The following is a 7,856-nucleotide window of genomic DNA, read 5'->3' as shown; positions in this document are numbered from 1 at the left end:
GTCAGCTGAAGCGCCTCATCATCTACCAAAATTACAATGATGGGTACCTTTTTGTGAGTAGTGTGCCTGCCGTCACTCAGCCAGACCTCAAAGCCGTCCTCTGTGCTCTCTGAGTCATCGTGCTCATAGGCAATGGAGGAGGCCTCTTGGATCTCCTGCAAGGTAAAGCTGTGGATGGGCTTGTTGCCCGTGGTCAGCTGCTGTATGATTTGTCCATGCTGGGGGAGGGCGGTGAGTTGAAAGTGGAGCTTATCTGGTGGGAGGTCGGCATCTATTCCATTGAGCAGTGGGGTGTCTATGACCTGGCTCATCCCCTCTAATACCACAAACTCATGGGTGAAAAGTTCAGGCTGCTCGTCATTGGTGGGCAGGATGGTCAGAGGGAGGAGGACATCTGGGGAGAAGTTGATGCCATCAGAGCAATAAAAGGAGAATTGTTTCTGGTTCTACCCCCTCATGGATACTCTGTACATAATCGATGCACCCAACTTGGACATCCTTGAAGAAGAAGGCACTGATGGGGCTGCCAACCGGTGACACTTCTGAACCAGGAGCTGGTGCTGAGTTTTCCAGGTAGCCAGAGGATGGCTGACCAGTCAGAGTGCAAAGGATTTCATCTTTGGGAGCATCCAAACCTTCAACGTTGAGATGTTGTGTAGTCAAGAGGCTCTTCCCATCTTCATACACAATGAAGGACTCTCCCACCAAGACCTTGGGGGCCATGTTGTCCACTGGCAGCACTGACACTTGCACTAGCACCCTCTCCAGTATGTTGTCCCCCATGGACCAGCAATAAGAATCTTTGTCAAGGATGAGGCTGAAAGCATCATGCACCTTTTGGAAGCCAACTTCACCTCCAGTGTGGACATAGGTTACTGCCCCACCAATGAGGTCCTCCTGGGAAAATTGTTCTGCAGGAAGACCATTCATCAGGATAGCACCCAATTTAGACTTGTCCTCCACAATGAAAGATAGCATTAAATCCTTTGTGTCCTTTCTGCCACGATTAACATCCATGGTGATCCCAGTAGCTGCATGTCAAACACATCTATGGAAATAGCCAACATTGGAGAACCTGTGGTAGAGACCCTGGGACTTTCATCAGCCACTATGGGCTGCACAGAAATCTGGACAGTGATGGGTATATGGTGCACCCCATCACTTACCTCCAGGTGGAAGATGTCATGGGTAGTTTGGTCTCTGCTATGCTGATAAGAGATGTTCCCATCAATAATATCAGCTAGCATGAAAGAGTCCCCTGAAACCATATATTTTTTAAAGTACTGCAAGTGTCCATGCTGGGGGCCCCAGACTAAAATGAAGAAAATTTGATCAACATCTGTGTCAGGGTATATGACATCAAATTCACTGCTGCTGAGAATAAAGCTGCCTCCCTGGAAGACAGCAAAGCCCCTGTTGATGACTTTTGGTGGCTGGTTGTTCAAAGGCTGCAGGAATAATGTGAATGTACCTGGCATACCATTGCCTGCAGCATCTTCTGCCTGGTAGCTGAATTGCACAACCCGAGGTATAATGCCCAGATTCTTCTGTGGAGGTTGATAAGCAATTTTTTTGATGATTGACCTGGGCCTGGGTGAATTGAGTAATGGGTCTATTTGGTGAATCAGTGAGCACAATTTCTCCAGCCTGGACTTGGTGGTTGCTGTCAGTGTCAGTTGGTGGTGTCAGTAGGGTGTACCACAGGTTCTGGTCATCTGAATTCTGGTCAACATAGTGGAGGAATTTCTTCCAGAAGCAAGTGAGCTGGTATCCTTGCACAATCATTTTTAGGGTAGTTCCTGGATACAGCTGAGGACTGAGCTTATCTGCAGGCTGGATACTGATAGTGAAGAAGTGCTGCTTTGAGAGATTTGGTAGGTCATGGTCATCTTGCACATGGAAATCCAGATGGGCCAGATAGACTGAGGGATGTGTGGTCCAGCATGGGAAAAGAAAAGTCTCCCTTTCATTATGTCCTTTTGCAGCCACTCAGTCACCACCTTCTCATAAAGCCCCTCTCTTTCCACATAGTGCCAGTGACTCTGCAGAAAGGACAAAGTGGGTTCAGCCTGCCTCAGCAGCATGTTGCCAGAGGGCTGGCTTGAGTTGAAGGAATCAGGAGCCTGATCCCTGTAGAGAGCCGCGTGTAGCCGCACCCTAAAGATGGCTCTGGCTTCTACCCTCTGCCTTCCCAATGGCAAACATTCTTTAGGGTAAACAGCTCCTTATTTGGCTATGGCTGGATTCGTGTATTGCTGGCATATGCGTGAACCTGTGGACAGTGCCCACGTGGCTGCCTGGGGTTGGCAGCCCAGCCCTACTTAGGTGCTGGGAGAGGCTTGCCCCAGCGAGAGAGACTCAACGCAACTAATCAAAGGTCTGATTAAACTGTAATGAGAAGGATCCCGGTGTCGCGTCTTCCTTGCTGGTCGAGGCGGGCGCGACAAGTGGTGGCCCGTACGGGGACAATTACCACGTCTCTCTCCGGATCCAGAACTCATTACAGTCAGGCGGTATACCGGTAAGTCCTCAGAAAAAACTGGGGATCTGCGACAAAAGCGGGTAACGCTCACCTGTAGAAGGGAGAGCGGGATAGCAGAGCTGCGATAAAAGCAGACAGGTAATTCTAGAGCCGCGATAAAAGCGGTAATTAGACAAAACAAACAGGGAAACCGGAGGGCTGGAGCAATTCTGCAGAGGCTCTGAGAAACCTCCGAGAAACTTCTCAAATTGAGGAAAGAAAAAAAAAATAAAAAAAAATACTAACATGGGCGCTTCCTCCTCACACCCAATTTTTTTGGCTCTTAACGAGCTGCTTCTCTCTAAGAAACTGAAAATAAAAAAACACACCTTAGAGCGATTTTTGCAACAATGTGATGTAATTGTTCCTTGGCTTGCAATTTCTGGAAGCCTCACAGTGCCTTCCTGGGAGAAATTGGGAAGAGACCTAGATTTGGATACTGGAGCAGATTGCAGGTGCAGATCGCAGTATCATAGCTAGCAAAGATTGGCCTCAAGGTTGGCCTATACAGGCTTCCTCACAAACATTGCAGGGACTGGGTTATGCCAGTGTTCCAAATGTTAGTGCAAATTTGTTAAATTGGCAAGATTCCAAAGGTCACTCTGGTGTTATGCAACCCTACGTCCTTGAGCTTCCAGTGTCCCTCTGGGGGAGGGATCTTATGAAATCCATGGGCTTTCAGTTAAGTAATGAATACTCCAAAGAATCTAAAAATATTATGAAAAACATGGGGTGTCATCCTGATTTTGGCCTGGGAAAATTTTTATAAGGCAGAAAGGAGCCAATACAAACAGTACCTAGGAAACCCAAACAAGGGTTGGGTTTTTCCTAGGGGCCGCTGAGGAGGGCATTCCCATATCCTGGGTAACGGAGGAGCCAGTTTGGGTTCCTCAGTGGCCACTCTCCTCTGAGAAATTACATGCTGCATATCAATTAGTGAAAGAGCAATTGGAGAAAGGGCACATTAAACCCTCTCTTTCTCCCTGGAATACACCCATATTTGTCATCAAGAAGAAATCAGGAAAATGGAGATTGTTACATGATCTTCGAGCTATAAATGAGCAAATGAGAATTATGGGACCTGTACAGCATGGTCTTCCATTGCTGTCAGCCTTGCCTGAAAATTGGCCTATTATTGTGGTAGATATTAAAGACTGCTTCTTTTCCATTCCACTGAATAGCAAAGACAGTGAGAGATTCGCTTTCACTTTACCGTCCACTAATCATGAGGAACCTGATAAAAGATATCAGTGGGTTGTATTGCCACAAGGCATGGCCAATAGTCCTACAGTGTGTCAATTATTTGTAGCAACTGCTTTAGAACCTTTGAGAGCACGTTTTCCAGGCTTAAAATGCCTCCATTATATGGATGATATACTGTTAGCAGCTAAAGAAGAGAGCATTCTTCAGGAAGCATATAGCTCACTTGTAGAACTGCTAAAGCAAAAGGGACTCTGTATTGCCCCTGAGAAGGTGCAACAGAGCAAAGTTGTCAATTATCTTGGCTCTAAAATAACTAAACATTATATCATGCCACAAAAGGTAGAGTTAAGGAAGGATCATCTTTGCACACTGAATGATTTTCAAAAATTATTAGGAGATATAAATTGGATAAGAGGAAGTTTAGGAATGGCCAATTATGAATTAAAACCATTGTATGATATTTTAATTGGAGATGCAGCCTTGGATTCACCAAGGCAATTAACCAATGCAGCCCGAGAAGCCTTAACAAAATTAGAGGATAGACTACAAAGAGCTTTTCTTCAAAGAGTGCAAAATAATGAGGATATTACCCTGTGCATTCTGCCTACCCAGTTACAACCTACGGGAATTTTATGGCAAAAAGGACCCTTGTTATGGATTTATACTAAAATCTGTCCTGCAAAATCAATTGAGTATTATCCTACTGCTGTGGCATTACTTGCGCAACAGGGTATTCAACAATGTTTACAATATTTTGGGACATCACCACAAACGCTAGTTGTTCCTTATGATTCTACTCAAGTCAAGGTATTATGTGCTGCCATAGATGATTGGGCAATACTGCGTTGTACCTATCTAGGACACATAGATTGCCATTATCCTAAACATCCACTATTAACTTTCTTTAAAGAACATCCTGTAGTTTTCCCTAAAGTAACTGCTTCAAAGCCCATTCCAGGAGCAAGTGTTATATTTACAGATGGGTCTAAGACAGGCTGTGGTGCTTATATGGTGGATTCTAATGAACCTGTAAAGCATCAATTCTTGCCAGGTGCACCTCAACAGGTGGAGCTTTCAATAGTTCTTGAAGTTTTCAAGGATTGTCCATTTGCATTTAATTTAGTGTCAGATTCTAGTTATGTTGTTAATGCTTTGAAAAGCCTTGAATATGCAGGGCCCATCAAATCTTCTAGCCCGGTTAGCTCATTGTTTGGCCAATTACAGAAACTGATCTGGCAACGTAAAAATCCCTTTTTTGTGCAACACATCCGTGCACATACCAGTCTGCCAGGTCCATTGGCTAAAGGCAATGATATAGTGGATCAGTGTACTAGACAGAAATGGATGTTTGTGGCTTCTGCCATACAACGAGCACATGCTTTCCACAAAGAATTTCATGTTAATGCAAGGACATTACAACAAAAGTTTTCTATCTCATGTGCGGATGTGGTACTAGACTGTTCCCAATGTGTAATTTTTCATCATCCTTCTAGATTAGGAGTTAACCCTCGTGGTTTGCTCCCCCTAAAAATATGGCAAATGGACATATCTCTGAATTTGGACGTGTCAAATATGTACATGTATCTGTTGATACCTGTTCTGGAATCATTCATGCCACCCCAATGGCAGGAGAAAAAGCCTCTCATGTCATTGCTCATTGCTTAGAAGCTTGGGCAGCATGGGGTAAGCCTCAACAGTTAAAAACAGACAATGGTCCTGCATATACCGGACAGAAGTTCGCTTCCTTCTGTCAACAGATGAATGTGCAACTTGTACATGGCCTACCATATAATCCACAAGGTCAAGGCACTGTGGAGCGTGCTCATCGCTCCTTGAAGGAGTTGCTTCAAAAACAAAAAGGGGGAATAGGCTATGGCCGTACCCCTAAGGACAGACTTTCTCTTGCATTATTTACTCTGAATTTTTTGAATTTGGATGCTTCCAATTGTTCTGCTGCAGATTTATCTAAAAGGTTGTCTAGTTATCTTTTAGGCAATTGGACTGGAGAGTTTGATAACCTGATGGACCAGCTGAGAGTGGCTATTGTCACGGTGAATTCGACTCGAGTGGATACCGGACTGGTGGAGGGATTGTCTTCCCGGATTGTTACAGCCATGGATCACATGAAGGAGTGGGCGGGAATAGGAGCCCTAGTAGGTTTACTGGTGCTCACCTCCCTAGTATGCTTGTGGTGCATTTGTCGCATTAGGATCTCACAGCGTCGCCATGCAGCCATGATTGTCCAAGCCTTTATGGCCATTGATGCAGGACAATCTCCCCAAGCCTGGTTGGCTACTTTAAAAGATATTTAGGCACAGGATGCGAGGCCTGCACACTGCACTTGAGGTTATGATACGCTGACCTCAAGAAGAGCAAGTCTGATTGCATGTGGGTTGGTACCCTAACTCCCACCTCTGTGAAAAGGGTATCGGACGGGTCTAGTGTTCTCTGGGTGGATGACACCTGGACAAACATTAGTACATGTTCCATTTTAGCAGAGATCAGACCTCTACTCTTGCCTGTTGCTTTGTAAAACAAAAAGGGGGAAACTGTAGAGAGCCGCGTGCAGCCGCACCCTAAAGATGGCTCTGGCTTCTACCCTCTGCCTTCCCGATGGCAAACATTCTTTAGGGTAAACAGCTCCTTATTTGGCTATGGCTGGATTTGTGTGTTGCTGGCATATGCGTGAACCTGTGGACAGTGCCCACGTGGCTGCCTGGGGTTGGCAGCCCAGCCCTACTTAGGTGCTGGGAGAGGCTTGCCCCAGCGAGAGAGACTCAACGCAACTAATCAAAGGTCTGATTAAACTGTAATGAGAAGGATCCCGGTGTCGCGTCTTCCTTGCTGGTCGAGGCGGGCGCGACAGATCCCCACTCCTCTCTTCCTGTTTTCCTTCCAGATGTTGGTCTTCTAACACAAAGAGTATAGTTGAGTCCTTGGAATCAACATCTGTGGCACTCAAGACAATGGGGGATGTCTGGACCACCTGCCCTTCAGTCACTGAGAGTCCTATACTGGTGGTGACCACTGGTGGCTCATCATCTACTGGCATGATAGTGATGGGGAAGAGGAGATACACCTGATGATGCCCATCCTCCATCCTGAAGATGATGTTGTCGCTGTAAGAGTCACTGCCATCATGCTGGTCCACCATGTGCCCTGCCCTTAGGTCTGCTGGTGTGAAATACTTACACCCCTCAGGTGCCCTAAGCACCACCAGCTGTCCATGTTGCAAGCCTCTTACTGCAGAAATTCTTATTTCTTCTGAATTACCTTTATCACTGACCTCAAAGCTTTGGCCATTGGAAAGGGGCCTTGCCTGGCCTTCAAAAACCAGAAGTCCTCCATTGTAGCTAGTCATCGGAGCCGGAGCATTCTTAGACTTCACCACCGCCATGAAGGCAAAGGGTCAGAGGTGTCACCATCTCCATCTACACCTGTAGTTCTAGCTGGAAGATGTGGTCCCCTTCTGAGCTCCCTGTGGGAGGTTGATAGGCAATTTTCAGCTCCCGCAGCTCCTTCTGGGTGAAGAAGGAGACTGGAAGGCCCAGGGGGTCATCTGTGTTCATCACGTAGCCCTGCCGACCTTGGTTTCCAGGGGGGCCTCAGGAGCATTGAGAATGTTGAAGACTAGGTCGTCAGGATCTGATTCATGGTCTTCTGCAGCCAGTGCATCAGGAGTCAGGGCTGTAAGTAGGGACTGATCAACTTCCACTATCATAGAGCCCCGAAACTGGGCCTGGGTGCTGGAAGTACTCCTGGACCAGCACTTCCACTGACCCAGTACTTTGGGGCTCCGGCCCTAGAAGTTCTACTATCATAGGCACATAGTCCCTGCTGGGTGAGGATGGAGTGGCAGTGTGCTGTTAGCGCACCCCAGCCTGGACAAAAGCCTCACAGTCGACCAGATGGCCCTTTGAGAGAGGGGTCCCAGCGGCGTCCACCAAGTGCCTGTACTTGGGGAGTAGTCCACCAGGGTGAAGAAGCAAACTCCTGGAGGCAAAATCTAGCACCCTCCTGTCAATGTCATGGCTGCAGCCTCACAGTTTAAACACCTTCAAAGGCCTGTTGTGCGTCACCAGCTGGAGCTTGGAGAAGACAACATTCACATCCAGAGTGAAAGGCAGTACCA

This window comes from Onychomys torridus, chromosome 5, assembly GCF_903995425.1.
Source record: "Onychomys torridus chromosome 5, mOncTor1.1, whole genome shotgun sequence".
In the NCBI taxonomy this organism is placed as follows: domain Eukaryota; kingdom Metazoa; phylum Chordata; class Mammalia; order Rodentia; family Cricetidae; genus Onychomys; species Onychomys torridus.
This window is presented reverse-complemented; position numbering follows the sequence as displayed.